This window comes from Bos taurus, chromosome 13 (assembly GCF_002263795.3).
Source record: "Bos taurus isolate L1 Dominette 01449 registration number 42190680 breed Hereford chromosome 13, ARS-UCD2.0, whole genome shotgun sequence".
NCBI classification, from domain to species: domain Eukaryota; kingdom Metazoa; phylum Chordata; class Mammalia; order Artiodactyla; family Bovidae; genus Bos; species Bos taurus.
In genome coordinates, this window is record NC_037340.1 from 29,115,623 (window position 1) to 29,132,165 (window position 16,543).

At 41.2% G+C, this 16,543-nt stretch overlaps 1 protein-coding gene across 2 annotated transcripts in view; it reads right to left on the bottom strand.

The window, feature by feature from the left end:
• The window catches only part of FRMD4A (FERM domain containing 4A), an 849,800-nt gene that overhangs the window by 766,316 nt on the left and 66,941 nt on the right, over positions 1-16,543 (bottom strand). For both annotated transcript variants that reach the window (XM_059892529.1, XM_059892528.1), the window contains one exon: positions 762-981. The gene's annotated coding sequence lies outside the window, so the exon portion shown is untranslated. The remainder of the gene's footprint in view (positions 1-761; positions 982-16,543) is intronic.

Consider the following 16,543-nt stretch of genomic DNA (forward strand, 5'->3'; position numbering starts at 1 on the left):
CTGCTCAAAGTTCAATGTGGCAGCCTGGATGGGAAGGGAATTTGGGGAGAATGGATACATATATATGTATAACTGAGTCCCTTTGCGGTCTACATGAAACTATCACAACATTGTCAACTGGCTTTACTCCAATATAAAGCAAAAAGCTTTTATAAAAAAGAGGGCAACCTTCAAATTCTTTCCTCTTCCCCAAATTTAGGTTCAAATCATTTTGACTGTGAATCACAACAGAAAAACCTAGAAGCAGATTTTCTCAGTGTAAGTACAAACTTGAGTCAACAAGTAAGCCAAAGAGAGTGCAGAGAAAGATAAAAGCAAATGATCCTTGAATTACTTCTCTTTCTTTCTGCTTCTCCGCATGGGTCCACACTACTGTCACAATGGGGAGACGCAAATAAACCTTATTGTTTCATAAACATTTCAATCACATAACCCAATTAAGTCCAGTGTTCCTGAAACAATTTCATCTTCTAGGAAATGAACATAGATCAAGTGCCAGATACTTCCCTATTCACCCGACTGCTTCTGTGTCTTTGTCTCCTACTTTCTATGCTCAACCATCCTCCCATCTCCTAATGATAGGCTGGCAATTTCTATTCCAAACAGAAGCCATCCAGCCGCCCAGTTCTGCATTTATTTAGCACAGATCCTACTGAGAAATGTCCATTAGTGAGAGCTTTACCATGACCTAACCTTGAGAGTTCTGGGTTGAGTTGGCATTGGCTGTGAGTGGGCAGCCCCAGGACAGGGCTGAAATTAACCTGATTTCAGCAGTTGGCTTCAGAGTCTGTTTGCATCTGCTGCCTTAATGGACTGTGAGAGGGCTGCCAGGTTGTCTTCCAGAACCTGTCGTCAAGGTTGAAGGACGCAGGCAGGCAGCCCAGTGGGAGCCTGGATGATCAGCAGTCCTCTCTGGTCAGTGGTCCCATGCTGTCAGGCAGGTTTATCTGGAAGGCTTGGCTTCTCCTTTTTCCTTTAAATCTAAAAATAAAGGAACTGCTAAACATGTGCTGAGTTTGTTCAATCAGAACAAAACTAAATATTTTCATCAGCCTTATTTCTTGGGGATCATTTTCGCATTTTAATCCCTTGTGGGAAGGCAGGTTTTTCTACACATGCATGCATGTTAAGTTACTTCACTCACATTCGACTCTTTGCAACAGTATGGACTGTAGTACGCCAGGATCCTCTGTCCATGGGATTCTCCAGGCAAGAACACTGGAGTAGGTTGCCATGCCCTCTTCCAGGGGATCTTCCTGACCCAGGGATCAAACACACATCTCTTATGTCTCTTGAATTGGCAGACAGGTTCTTTACCTCTAGCAGCACCTGAGAAGCCCTTTCTCTCCATTACACAGCTCAAAAAAAGGACATTCACCACAAACAGGGGTCTGTCCAATCAAACTGAAATTCCTCAGTCTTGGCCTCTTAAAGAAAAGTCATTGTTATCTTTAATAAACAGTAGCTGTTATTTGTTGAATAGTAATTGTACTCCAAGCCTTATGGTAAACAGTTTAAATAGACCTACTAGTGATAGCAAGGAGATCAAACCAGTCAATCCTAAAGGAAATCAATCCTCAATATTCACTGGAAGAACTGATGCTGAAGCTGAAGCTCTAGTACTTTGGCCACCTGAAGCAAAGAGCTGACTCATTGGAAAATACCCCTGATGCTGGGAAGGGTTGAAGGCAAAAGGATAAGTGGGTGGGATACAGAGGATGATATGATTAGATAGCATCACCAACTCAGTGGACATGAATATGAGCAAACTCCAGGAGACAGTGAGGAACAGAGGAGCCTGGCATGCTATAGCCCATGGAGTTGCAAAAAATCAGACATGACTTAGCAACTGAACAACAACAACTATTGTCCCCATGGTTCAGATGAGAAAATTGAGGCACTCAGAGGCCATGGAACCTGGCCACAGTTACAGCTAAGAAAGAAGGAACAGGGCTGAAATTCATTCCCAAGTCAGTTGATCTGTTGGTCCATTCTGGCCAGTTCCTGTAAGGGGAACAAGTTCTGTGAGGAACCAGATAAAGTGATGGAGGGTCTGGAGAGTTAGGTGCTCTTCTGAATCTCATTTTCTGCCCCACTGACTTCCATCTTTTTTCAACATTAGAATCCCTTTGTGCTTTTCAAAACAATATCTTCATAATCACTATACTCAACACACATTGAAAGAGCCAAAAGCTACTACAAATTTAATAATGTTTATAAACAAGTTTGTATCTTATTCCTTACAAAAAAGCAATGAACATTACACATGTGTGTAAGTCATCATTATCAAGTTAACACACAATGCTTAGGGCACATAGGGCTTCTTGGAACCCTTGAACTAATTGAGAAAGCAACAGCCAGCATTGATTTGGTTCTTCGTCTCGGGGTGCCCAAAATAGATGGTGTGAGGATGGGAAGCGTTGTGGCTTAAAAATAACAGCAAACAACAATAACAAATGAAACACATTTAAAGGTTTAAATAAAGGGGTAATTTAAGGAAACACTGAATTTACTGTCAATGTTCTCTTTTTGGAACAAGACAGAAACTTGGCTGCAAAAGGATTAACAGTTCTGGGCTTGGAAAGGACATTTCCCTTTGGAGAAAGTTTCCAAAGCGTATTCAGAAGAAGGTGGAAGGGAAAGGGAAGAGAAAGAGGAAAGAGGAGGAGGAGAAGTAGAGGAAGAAGAAGGGGAAGAAGAAGAAGAAACTTATGAATGAAATGAACAGTTCTCCTTCCCAGGACAAAATGCCTAGGACTGCCTACTGACCGCCTGAGGTCAACCTGAACTCTGTGATCTATTGTTTTGCTGTGTTTGCCTTTATTGCAATACCAAAATCTTACCTAGTATGTCCTGTAGGTCACACTTGTCATGCCACCATACTCAGCAAAAGGACACAGAATCAATATGTCCCTTCTTTTAGATCCAGTCAGTCATGAAAAGGCTCTAACAAAAAAGTAAAGAAGCTTCTTTCCAATTGTTATTAGTCTCTTGATGGAATGACTTTATTCTGGGTTTCTTGGTCTCAGATGCAGCAGGGAAGCTAGGCAATCTACCAACACAAGGCTGTGCTGTGCTGTGCTTAGTCTGTGCAGGCAGATTCTTTATCATGTGAGCCACCAGGGAAGCCCAAAGGATACTGGAATGTGTTGCCATGCCTCCTCCAGGAGATCTTCCCAACCCAGGGATCGAACCCAGGTCTCCCACATTATAGGCAGATTCTTTACCATCTGAACCACCAGGGAAGACCCGACCACAAAAGCACAAGATCTGATGGCCTTCCCATTGAAAAATAGTTTGAAATGTCAGATGAGCACTGAGTAACCCCTGGCATCAAAAGAATCAATAGCCTTCATCCAAATAGTCCCTAAATTTCAGAAAGGCTTGCAAAGGAAGAAGTGCCCCCTCTTCCATCCAAGCAACAAACATGTTTGGATATGCATTTATTATGAAATCAGTGTGTGCAAGAGTGTTCATTCTCAATTTGTTTGATAAGAGGACTAGAATTTAAGTCCATATTACTGTCACTACGATTTATCCCAAACAAAAGAAGATAATGAAGGATAACTTGTGTGTGTAATATGACAAGTGACCCATTCAGTCACACACCTATGTTTGGATAGGGTTTATTCTACAGGGTCTGATACTCCAGTCAACAAATGTGACTGAACACGTGTTCACTCAAGGACCTTTGCCTGCTCCAGAGACACCTGGAAGAACATTTCTGGCCCCATCCCTTCTCAGCCCTAATTCTCATAAATGCAGAAGTACAGCTCAGATTCTGAATTCTACCTCAGCAACAGAACCAGAGTCCCAATCAATTCTTGGTTTGCCAAGGCATTCACTTAATAAGGTCTTGTGAGGAAGACTTCAGGATGATCATGGGAAGAACTTGATACTTGTTGACTCTACTAAGTGCTCTACTCCTGAGGATCTGTATGGCAGCCCTGCCTTTCTAACCTTCACTAACTCTCTGTGAGAATGAGAATAAGGTTTCTATGTCTGTTTTTCACTTGGGAAGATCTGAGACAGAGATCTTAAGGTTCCCCTAGTCAAATGAGCCAGCCAGCAAAGCCACGCATAGGGCTGGCATTTCATCACCATCTTTTCTGTTGAACATCTTCTAGAGCAGAAGAGAAAGACTTGTGATGGGGCCTTCAGATTGAGAGAGAAAAGAATCGATCTTGAACTCTTAAAATGTTGTGTTGTTTTTTTTTTTTTTTTTTTTTATTTTTAAACTTTACATAATTGTATTAGTTTTGCCAAATATCAAAATGAATCCATCACAGGTATGTTGTTTAAAAAGGGAAGAAAGGGGTCAGAGCACGGGGCCAGCCTACAGGAGAACGGGTGTGGGATACACACTGTCAGCACTTGGTCAATCCAAGCCTGCTCTGCAAATCTCGGTCCTCCTCCCCATACATGAGACAAAACAGCATCAGTATCAGACGGCTGTTAAGTAAACTAAATAAGATAACATACATTGGAAACAGCAGGCTTTTTAAAAGATATTTTGATATGGAAAATTTTTAGTCTTAATGGAATTTTTTTACAAAATTGCTTCTGTTTTATGTTTCAGTTTTTTGGTCACCGAGGCATGTGGGATCTTAGTTCCCCAACCAGGGATCAAACCTGTACCCCCTGAATTGGAAGGCCGAGTCATAATCACTGGACCACGAGGAAAATCCCAGAACCTGTGGGTTTTTGTCCTCCAACACAGATCTAGTCAGGATGGAGTGGTCTCCTGTCACTTGGATCTAACAGTCTTTATGCCCTGACCCTTACTGTACAACTGTGGATCAGGATCCCAATGAAAGAAGAATGGCCCAAGTGGGAATTAACATCCTCACTTCTCTCTCAAACATTTAAGGATGGTCAGGAAAATCCCTGCATCTCCTACTAGGATTGACTCCCCTTTAGACTTCTCTGGTTCCCTAAATCTTTAAGGATTCACTCACATTTTTGCCCTAACCACATCCCCCTAACCACTCCTTCCTGGTCCCATATTTGCTCCCAGGTCTCTTGGTCCTCCTTTCACATTGTCTTATATTCTCACCTCTAAGAAATATTTTCACCAGAATCTTTGCATGTGGTTTTTGTCCTTTTTACTTCTGAAAAAGGAGAGTTGGAGGAGAAGCTGAGGCAAAGGGGATCGGGGGCTGTGAACTTCACATTGACAACTTTAATGCCACCTTGAAGATTTTAAACACAAGTATTTATATTTTTTATTTTCTCAAGTATTATCTTGGTATATACAGCTTTAAAATTTCCCAAGAGCTTAAATACAACATTCTATATACTCCATAAATTGTGATATTAGTGTTTAGATGGCATGTGAAACACTACAATATTTTTCCTGGCCATCAGTCATAACCAGCATCATTGCCAACACAGTACATTTTACAACCCTGGATCAAGACCATTCCCATAGAAAAGAAATGCAAAAAAGAAAAATGGCTGTCTGGGGAGGCCTTACAAATAGCTGTGAAAAGAAGAGAAGTGAAAAGCAAAGGAGAAAAGGAAAGATATAAACATCTGAATGCAGAGTTCCAAAGAATAGCAAGAAGAGATAAGAAAGCCTTCTTCAGTGATCAATGCAAAGAAATAGAGGAAAACAACAGAATGGGAAAGACTAGAGATCTCTTCAAGAAAATCAGAGATACCAAAGGAACATTTCATGCAAAGATGAGCTCGATAAAGGACAGAAATGGTATGGACCTAACAGAAGCAGATGATATTAAGAAGAGATGGCAAGAATACACAGAAGAACTGTACAAAAAAGATCTTCACGACCCAGATAATCACGATGGTGTGATCACGGACCTAGAGCCAGACATCCTGGAATGTGAAGTCAAATGGGCCTTAGAAAGCATCACTACGAACAAAGCTAGTGGAAGTGATGGAATTCCAGCTGAGCTGTTCCAAATCCTGAAAGATGATGCTGTGAAAGTGCTGCACTCAATATGCCAGCAAATTTGGAAAACTCAGCAGTGGCCACAGGACTGGAAAAGGTCAGTTTTCATTCTAATTCCAAAGAAAGGCAATGCCAAAGAATGCTCAAACTACCACACAATTGCACTCATCTCACACGCTAGTAAAGTAATATTAAAAATTCTCCAAGCCAGGCTTCAGCAATATGTGAACCGTGAACTTCCTGATGTTCAAGCTGGTTTTTGAAAAGGCAGAGGAACCAGAAATCAAGTTGCCAACATCGGCTGGATCATGGAAAAAGCAAGAGAGTTCCAGAAAAACATCTATTTCTGCTTTACTGACTATGCCAAAGCCTTTGACTATGTGGATCACAATAAACTGTGGAAAATTCTGAAAGAGATGGGAATACCAGACCACCTGACCTGCCTCTTGAGAAATTTGTATGCAGGTCAGGAAGCAACAGTTAGAACTGGACATGGAACAACAGACTGGTTGCAAATAGGAAAAGGAGTTCATCAAGGCTGTATATTGTCACCCTGCTTATTTAACTTATATGCAGAGTACATCATGAGAAACACTGGACTAGAAGAAACACAAACTGGAATCAAGATTGCCGGGAGAAATATCAATAACCTCAGATATGCAGATGACACCACCCTTATGGCAGAAAGTGAAGAGGAACTCAAAAGCCTCTTGAGGAAAGTGAAAGTGGAGAGTGAAAAAGTTGGCTTAAAGCTCAACATTCAGAAAACGAAGATCATGGCATCCGGTCCCACCACTTCATGGGAAATAGATGGAGAAACAGTGGAAACAGTGTCAGACTTTATTTTCCTGGGCTCCAAAATCACTACAGATGGTGAGTGCAGCCATGAAATTAAAAGACGCTTAGTCCTTGGAAGGAAAGTTATGACCAACCTAGATAGCATATTCAAAAGCAGAGACATTACTTTGCCAACAAAGGTTCGTCTAGTCAAGGCTATGCTTTTTCCTGTGGTCATGTATGGATGTGAGAGTTGGCCTGTGAAGAAGGCTGAGCGCCGAAGAATTGATGTTTTTGAACTGTGGTGTTGGAGAAGACTCTTGAGAATCTCTTGGACTGCAAGGAGATCCAACCAGTCCATTCTGAAGGAGATCAGCCCTGGGATTTCTTTGGAAGGAATGATGCTAAAGCTGAAACTCCAGTACTTTGGCCACCTCATGCGAAGAGTTGACTCATTGGAAAAGACTCTGATGCTGGGAGGGATTGGGGGCAGGAGGAGAAGGGGACGACAGAGGATGAGATGGCTGGATGGCATCACTGACTCGATGGATGTGAGTCTGAGTGAACTCCAGGAGTTGATGATGGACAGGGAGGCCTGGCGTACTGAGATTCATAGGGTCACAAAGAGTCGGACATGACTGAGCGACTGATCTTATCTGGATTTTTTCTTCATTCCAACTCTTATTTATATTTTAACAGTCATTTGACCATGAATTCCTTTTTATTCTTAATTTAAATGAAAACATATTTTCCACTCTTGACATAGTCATGCTGAATTCTAAAGTGTCAGCCTATTTCCATGGATTATTATAAAATGAGAATATTATTGAATATACTCACATCTCAAAGAACAATAAAAGACTACAAATATACAAAGTTTTGATTTCTTCATTATAAATGCTAATTGACAAGGGAAATGATGACAAAAGTGAGTCCTAAATGTGTCCAAATAGCTTTAAAAAAATTTCAATAAAAATCAATATCTTACCACTATTATTACTTTTTTTTTTTTTTTTGGCAGCTGTGGGATCTTAGTTCTCTGATCAGAGATCAAACCCCAGGCAGTGAAAGCACTGAGTTCTAACCATTGGACATCCAGGGAATCCCACACCCTATGGCTATTTTTAAATTCCAAAATTAGATGGAAGAAATGTCTGGACCCTGGTTCTCTGGAACTCAGATCCTCTGCTTGGGCTTCTTGATTCCTCTTATTTCTGCATGTCAATTAGTTTCTTGATTTCTACCTTCATGCCACCTGCCTTACCTGCCCACCCCTTACTTTGTCCATGGCCATCTGACCTCCAATAGATGATAGTCTGTTTTTTATCTACCCCTTGTCCTCTCAAATGACCCCTCCATCCCTCACTTGTTACTATGAAAATTAAGCTAAAAGTTGAACCCTAAATGCCAAAAATACAAACACAAGCTACGTTTTCAAATAAAACTCTGCTTAAAACACAAAAGACTTAAGTGGAGATGCTCCCATGCAGAAAATCCATTCCTCTGAGAACCATAATAGGAAGCAAGAAAGTTGCTGCTTTGAGTTGAGATGAAGACAAAGAGAGACTGAGCCAAGTTGAAGAATATGCCGCCACGGCCGGAATTCCTGACCAAGAGGATGGTGAACAAACCGCGAAGGATATGAAGTCCTGGGCTCTGGTTCTGCTCTAGCTTTGTCCTAGATTTGTTCTATCACTTTATTTTTTTTTAATACTTTTAATAGGAACAATTTTAAAAGGCTTCCTTGAATTTTGTTACAATATTGCTTCTGTTTTATGTTTGTTTTTTTTGCCCGTGTGGCATGTGGGATCTTAGCTCCCCAACCAGGGATTGAACTCACACACCCTGCTCTAGAAGGCAGAGTCTTAACCACTGGACCACCAGAGAAGTCCATGTTCCATCACTTTATAGACAACAGTTGATCTCTGGCTAAAAGAGACTGTCTTTAATACCAATACCTTTATTATTCTCATTTTCCTTCCTACCATTTGGCAAAAATGGTACCACCACCCCCACCCCCACCTTCCATTGAGCCACTCTCAGCAGAGAGATCACTGGAAGTGACTTCAAATCTGGACAGCTCCTTACTAGCAAGAGTAATTAGCCAAAGTGGAATCACATGGCTACTAGCCTGCATCAGAAGAACACAGATGTCCTTGGAAATAAAACCATGAAAAACAATAACCAGTACTTGTTTTCTGAGTCATAGGAATAATCATCAGACAATTAAAAAAATTATTCTTGTTTCAATTTTTAAATTTTTCCTAAAGGGACATATATGGCTGGACTAGTAATAAAACTGTAAATAATTTTATGATAGTTATACATTATCTATATTCAGGGGAAGATAGATGTTTGTGCTTATTTTTTCAGTGATGTTCTATTCTAAACCATATGTTATTTGATGTAAATTGGTAACTTCATTGTTAAATTTATTGGCATTGTTAAATCTACTGCTACTGGCTGCTGAGTCTCTGTCAGACATCCTGTGAGGAGCTTTACCGTGGAATTCAGAGACACAATCAGTTTTTATCAAGAGCATTTGGAGTGTTGCTCCTTTCGCTGCAATTAAAGGCCTGTGCTCTCTGAGCTCCATTGATAGCAACGATTCCCTCTGATTGGTGGTAGCTTCCCTTAGATTTCTCCTCATTTACCTGACTTGCTCAAAGAATAAGGATTTTCTAACATTCCATGCCCTTCCATTGAAGAGGTCTGGATTTAAAAATTCATTTAAAAACATATTGTAGTTTGAAAAAAAAATTGCCCTTGTAATTAAAACAAACAAATGTGAAATTCAAAACACATATTCCAGACTGTTGTCTTAGATTTTATTAACCAATGTTACAACAAATGGAATTTTACAGGGACAATTAAGAGAAAAGGCTATTGTTTTAACTCTCCTGACATTTCAGTGTGCTTCTGCTCTCACATCAAGATCTGGAGCCCTGAAGAGCCTGCTGGCTACCTAAGCAAGCGTAATGAGGATCATAAGAGTACATAGCTCATACATTCACAGCAGGGATTCATTGCATAATTATGCACTTAGGAGCTTAGAATGATGACCAGCACCTACTAAACACTGCATATTAGCTACTGTCCCCTTGGTACCATGGAATTCAGTGAAACTGTGCTCTTGTCCATCAACATCCTTTCATACTCCCAGCTCAGTCTTAAGCCCTAGAAACATGTGTAGCACATAAGATGGTTTACTCCATCCTCAGAATCATCTGACCTTGACTCCATCTTCTATCCAGATATTTATGAGGATAATCTGATCCAGGTTTGAATCCCAGTCTTATCACTTTACAGTCAGAACCCAGGTCATCTGTAAAATGAGGGCACTCTCTGTTTGGTAAGGGCATCTTGAGCATGTAAGTCAACGTGTGTGAAGATTACTGCACAATACTTGGTACATCATGGATGCTTCATAAATGGGAAACATAGGATTTTATCATTATAATTTTTAAAGCTAAAGATATCATTGAGTTTAATGGGAGTTTTTTTTTTTTTTTTTGCTTTTTTTGCTTCCTTGTCTTTGGTCTTTCCATGAAGAAAAGGGCTTCACTGGTGGCTCAGAAAGTAAAGAATCCACCTGCAATGCAGAAGATCTGGGTTCAGTCCCTGGGTAGGGAAGATCCCCTGGCGGAGGGCATGGCAACCCACTCCAGTATTCTTTGAGCTTCCCTAGTGGCTCAGATGATAAAGAATCTGCCTGCAATGCAGGAGACCTAGGTTCAATACCTAAGTCGGAAAGATTCCCTGGAGTAGGAAATGGCAACCCACTCTAGTATTCTCACCTGGAGAATCCCATGGACAGAGGAGCCTGGTGGGTAAGAAAAGACTCTGAGAACATTCCTGCTCCTCCATAGCAGCAATGACCAGTGGGAATACCCCTTTGAAACAGCTAAAGCTCTACAGGAGCATGAGATGTGTGGTGGTCTTGGTTTTCCTGAGTCTTGGCAGATTCACTGGTACTTCAGCATGTCCAAACTGCTATATTTTAAATGGATAACCAACAAGGACATTCTGTATAGCACAGGGAACTCTGCTCAATGTTATGTGGCAGCCAGGATGGGAGGGGAGTTCAGGAAAGAATGGATACATTTATATGTATGGCTGAGTCCCTTTGCTGTCAACCTGAAACTATCACAACATTGTTAATCAGCTATACCCCAATATAAAGTAAAAAGTTTTAAAATAAAGTACCTTGTGGAGTGCCCTTGGGGAATGAACAGTTCACTAAATTTAACAGCCCCATGATACTCTGGCAGAACCAACACAAGTGCCCGGTTACAGCTGTGATAAGTATTACTCTACATTCCAAAATCCAAAGCTAGCTCTCCAAGCTAATCCCAGAACAGACTGGAATCTAGCAAAACACAAGGTACAGTAGAAGTACTCAGAGGAAGTTACTTTCTATACAACTGTCAGCCTACATTGCGTGGGCTTCATTTGATTTAATTATTTGATTTACGAATGGTCAATGTTATTGACCATCCAGCTACCCATAAACCTTTCCACTTAATAAAACAATGACTTACTAGCCCATGAGTTCAATAAACAGGCATTGAAAGGGAATAGTACCAATGGAGGCTACTGACAAAGGTAGCCAGACACTCCTGGCTCCACAAGCAGCCTCCCAAAGACAGCAGAGAATTCACTTTGGATCTATCAGTTCAGTTCAGTTCAGTTCAGTCACTCAGTTGTGTCCGACTCTTTGCGACCCCATGAATCGCAGCACGCCAGGCCTCCCTGTCCATCACCAACTCCTGGAGTTCACTCAGACTCACGTCCATTGAGTCAGTGATGCCATCCCCCCTTCTCCTCCTGCCCCCAATCCCTCCCAGCATCAGAGTCTTTTCCAATGAGTCAACTCTTCGCGTGAGGTGGCCAAAGTACTGGAGTTTCAGCTTCAGCATCATTCCCTCCAAAGAAATCCCAGGGCTGATCTCCTTCAGGATGGACTGGTTGGATCTCCTTGCAGTCCAAGGGACTCTATAGATGCCTTGTTTGTGTCTGCATAAAGAAATTATTGCATGATTCAACTCTAACTTAGTTCTTCTAAATAGCAATGAATATTTTAATGTTGTAAGAACACTGCTGAACATGTTACCGATTAGACACACACATATGTAAAAAGAAAACCCCATGAACAGTATGAAAAGGCAAAAAGATAGGATACTGAAAGATGAACTCCCCAGGTTGGTAGGTACACAATATGCTACTGGAGATCAGTGGAGAAATAACTCCAGAAAGAATGAAGGGATGGAGCCAAAGCAAAAACAACACCCAGTTGTGGATGTGACTGGTGATAGAAGCCAAATCTGATGTTGTAAAAAGCAATATTGCATAGGAACCTGGAATGTTAGGTCCATGAATCAAGGCAAATTGGAAGTGGTCAAACAGGAGACGGCAAGAGTGAACGTTGACATTTCAGGAATCACTGAACTAAAATGGACTGGAATGGGTGAATTTAACTCAGATGACCATTATATCTACTACTGTGGACAAGAATCCCTTAGAACAAATGGAGTAGCCATAATAGTCAACAAAAGTCCAAAATGCAGTACTTGGGTGCAATCTCAAAAACAACAGAATGATCTCTGTTCATTTCCAATGCAAACTATTCAATATCACAATAATCCAAGTCTATGCCCTGACCAGTAATGCTGAAGAAGCTGACACTGAGGAGTTCTATGAAGACCTACAAGACCTTCTAGAACTAACACCCAAAAAGATGTCCTTTTCATTCCAGGGGACTGGAATGCAAAAGTAGGAAGTCAAGAAATACCTGGAATAACAGCAAATTTGGCCTTGGACTACAGAATGAAGCAGGGCAAAGGCTAAGAGAGTCTTGCCAAGAGAACGCACTGGTCATAGCAAACACCTTCTTCCAACAACACAAGAGACTACTCTAAACATGGACATCACCAGATGGTCAATACCGAAATCAGGTTGATTATATTCTTTGCAGCCAAAGATGGAGGAGCTCTATATAGTCAGCAGAAATAAGACCAGGAGCTGACTGTGACTCAGATCATGAATTCCTTATTGTCAAATTAAAACTTAAATTAAAGAAAGTAGGGAAAACCACTAGACCATTCAGGTATGACCTAAATCAAATCCCTTATGATTATATAGTAGAAGTGAGAAATAGATTCAAGGGGATTAGATATGATAGACAGAGTTCCTGAAGAACTACGGATGGAGGTTTGTGACACTGTATAGGAGACAGAGATCAAGACCATCCCCAAGAAAAAGAAATGCAAACAAGCAAAGTGGCTGTCTGAGGAGGGCTTACAAATAGCTGTGAAAAGAAGGGAAGCAAAAAGCAAAGGAGAAAAGGAAAGATATACCCATTTGCATGCAGAGTTCCAAAGAATAGCAAGGAGAGATAAGAAAGCCTTCCTCAGCAATCAATGTAAAGAAATAGAGGAAAACAATAGAATGGGAAAGACTAGAGATCTCTTCAAGAAAATTAGAGATACCAAGGAAACATTTCATGCAAAGATGGGCACAATAAAGGACAGAAATGGTATAGACCTAACAGAAGCAGAAGATATTAAGAAGAGGTGGCAAGAATACACAGAAGAACTATACAAAAAAGATCTTCATGACCCAGATAATCCCAATGGTGTCACTTACCTAGAGCCAGACATTCTGGAATGCGAAGTCAAATGGGCCTTAGGAAGCATCACTATGAACAAAGCTAGTGGAGGTGATGAAATTCCAGTTGACCTATTTCAAATCCTAAAAGATGATGCTGTGAAAGTGCTGCACTCAATATGCCATCAAATTTGGAAAACTCAGCAGTGGCCATGGGACTGGAAAAGGTCAGTTTTCATTCCAATCCCAAAAAAGCCAATGCCAAAGAATGCTCAAACTACCACACAATTCACTCATCTCATATGCTAGTAAAGTAATGCTCAAAATTCTCCAAGCCAGGCTTCAACAGTACATGAACCATGAACTTCCAGATGTTCAAGCTGGTTTTAGAAAAGGCAGAGGAAACAGAGATCAAATTGCCAACATCTGTTGGATCATCAAAAAAACAAGAGAATTCCAGAAAAACATCTATTTCTGCTTTATTGACTATGCCAAAGCCTTTGACTGGGTGGATCACAACAAGCTGTGGAAAATTCTTAAAGAGATGGGAATACCAGACCACCTGATCTGCCTCTTGAGAAATCTGTATGCAGGTGAGGAAGCAACAGTTAGAACTGGACATGGAACAACAGACTGCTTCCAAACTGGGAAAAGAGTATGTCAAGGCTGTATGTTGTCACCCAGCTTATTTAACTTATATGCAGAGTACATCATGAGAAACATTGGGCTGGATGAAGCACAAGCTGGAATCAAGATTGCCAGGAGAAATATCAATAACCTAAGATATGCAGATGACACCATCTTTATAGCAGAAAGCGAAAAAGAACTAAAGAGCCTCTTGAAGAAATTAAAGAGGAGAATGAAAAAGTTGGCTTAAAACTCAACATTCAGAAAACTAACATCATGACATCTGGTCCCATCACTTCATGGGAAATAGATGGGGAAACAGTGGAAACAGTGGCAGACTTTAATTGTGGTGGGGGGGGGGGGTGGGGAGCTCCAAAATCACTGCAGGTGGTAACTGCAGCCATGAGATTAAAAGACGCTTATTCCTTGGAAGGAAAGTTATGATCAACCAAGACAGCATATTAAAAAGCAGAGACATTCCTTTGCCAACAAAGGTCCGTCTAGTCAAAGCTATGGTTTTTCCAGTAGTCATGTATGAATATGAGAGTTGGATTATAAAGAAATATGAGCACCGAAGAATTGATGCTTTTGAACTGCAGTGTTGGAGAAGACTCCTGAGTGTCCCTTGGTCTGCAAGGAGACCCAAGCAGTCCATCCTAAAGGAAATCAATCCTGAATATTCATTGGAAGGACTGATGCTGAAGCTGAAACTCTAATACTTTGGCCACCTGATGCGAAGAATTGGCTCATTTGAAAAGACCCTAATGCTAGGAAAGATTGAAGGTGGGAGGAGAAGGGGTTGACAGAGGATGAGATGGTTGGATGGCATCACCGACTCAATGGACATGAGTTTGAGTAAACTCTGGGAGCTGGAGATGGACAGGGAGGTCTGGTGTGCTGCAGTCCATCGGTCACAAAGAGTTGGACACGACTGAGCAACTGAACTCAACTGAACTGATATGTAAAAAGAACATACTCATCTTATGGAGTATTCAACATCTTGGCCATTTGTCAGACAGTATAAAATAATTATTTCAGGGACTTCCCTGGTATCCAGTGGTTAGAAATCTGTCTTCCAACAGAGGGGATTCAGGTTTGATCCCTGGTTGGGGAACTAAGCTCCCACAAGCTGTGGGGCAACTAAGCTTGAGCGCTGTAACTGCTGAACCTATGTACCACAATGAAAGATCCTGCACGATGCAACTAAAATGCAAAGCAGATAAATAAATAATGTCACTCATGTGGCATGGATTTGCTGCTTCTATACATTAAACCATGGTAAGGTTCAGAGCACATGGGAAAGAAAAACCTTTGTGATGCCATAATATTCAGTCCACACTGAGGAAGCTAGAGGTTCCTTCAAATGATAATCCCAGCTCGAGAACAAGGTCTGAAGGTCTGTGTGCCTCCATTTCCTTTAAAGATTTGCTGAATCTCACATCTTATGGCAGGGTTTAACTCTGGGCTATCCTCATAATGAAATGCTCCCCTACTCTGGTCAGTTTCTGCATCCCCACCCCTCCCACTGTCATCCAACTGTAACCCAGCAGTCCTCATTTTAAGCACCTACAACAAAGACCAGAGTGTAATATCCTGTCTCTTGCTGCCTGCAAACAGATTGTGAGTTCAGCTCTTCCAATAGAAGTGCACATTAAAAATGCTCAGTCTCATAGTGAGCAGACTCGTGGACCCAGTAGGGGAAGGAGAGGGTGGGACGAATTGCAAGAATAGCATGGAAATATGTACATTACCATATGTGAAGTAGATAAGAAGTAGGAGTTTGCTGTGTGACACAGGGAACTCAAGCCAGTGCTCTGTGACAACCCAGAGGGGTGGGACGGGGTGGGAGACGGGAGGAGGATTCAGGAGGGAGGGGACATATGTATACCTGTGGCTGATCATGATGATGAATGGCAGAGGCCAACACAGTACTGTAAAGCAATTATCCTCCAATAAAAAACAACAACAAAAAATTAAATGCTCAGTCTCTGCATTCCTCACTGCAAGAGATGCTTGAGACTTGCTGACAAAACCCTACAACAGCATGCAAACAAAAACCCAGTTCTGCCTCCCTCAGCCTGTGTTCCTGCAGAAAGCCTGGGGCAGACAGCACAAGGAAAGCGTTCTTTGGCTCTGTACCATCACCCACAGAGGCAAGTCCCTGCTCTGTTCTTTCATTTACTCAGACCTTCTTGCAAGCCCCTGAGTCTGTGTGGGTACATAGGAGGGCTGGAAAGAGGGGGCCAGCTTGTGGTGACAGATCCTATATGAGCAAGGCCAGAAGAGGTCCAATCAGTCGGCCATGTGCTAGGGCAGAATTAACATGAAATGTTACACCCACCTGATAAAACCTGGTAACCTAAAAGCCGGGGAGACACACAGAAGAACTAAAAAAGCTGAGAATTTTATTTTTCATTTTGTTGAATATTTACAAAGTAATTTTATTGCTTATAAGACATTGTGAATTAATCCAATATACTTAGGTCAATAATCTTCACTGTTTTGCATGGTTTATCATGTAAACACATAAATAATTTGCATCTCAGTTTGGTTTTCATGGTATGGTATAGTATTTATGAAAAAAAGTGCAATTCATGCTCCCAATAATGTAAAACTTAT